The following is a 459-nucleotide window of genomic DNA, read 5'->3' on the forward strand; positions in this document are numbered from 1 at the left end:
AAACCCCCCCCCCCCCCTCCCCCCACTCATTCCCACATATCACCGACACACTACTACACACTATACATTTTCCTACTACACACAGACGTACCAAAAGAAAAGAATCCAAACATTTTTTTTCTTCCAACAACACAAAAGTCATACACATACCACCACAAACAACGTACAAAAAAAAATTGTGGGTGTTCTAATCGGGTTTAGGTCAAGATTTTGCGGTATTCAATTTTACCTTATCTTTTTAATATTTATTTATGGAATTTGATGTGATTTTATGATAAGTTTTCATTTGTTTTGTTTTATTCATAATTTGATTGAAATGAATAATTTGTTAGCTATTATATCTCTGTTTAATGAATGAAAATAATTTTATTTTATTTATTTTTATTCGTTAGTTGACCTGTTATAAATGAACAGGTCATGGCATTGTTCTTGTCCTAATTTAGATAATAATGATAAAGT

Source organism: Solanum tuberosum, unplaced genomic scaffold (genome assembly GCF_000226075.1).
Source record: "Solanum tuberosum cultivar DM 1-3 516 R44 unplaced genomic scaffold, SolTub_3.0 scf00059, whole genome shotgun sequence".
NCBI classification, from domain to species: domain Eukaryota; kingdom Viridiplantae; phylum Streptophyta; class Magnoliopsida; order Solanales; family Solanaceae; genus Solanum; species Solanum tuberosum.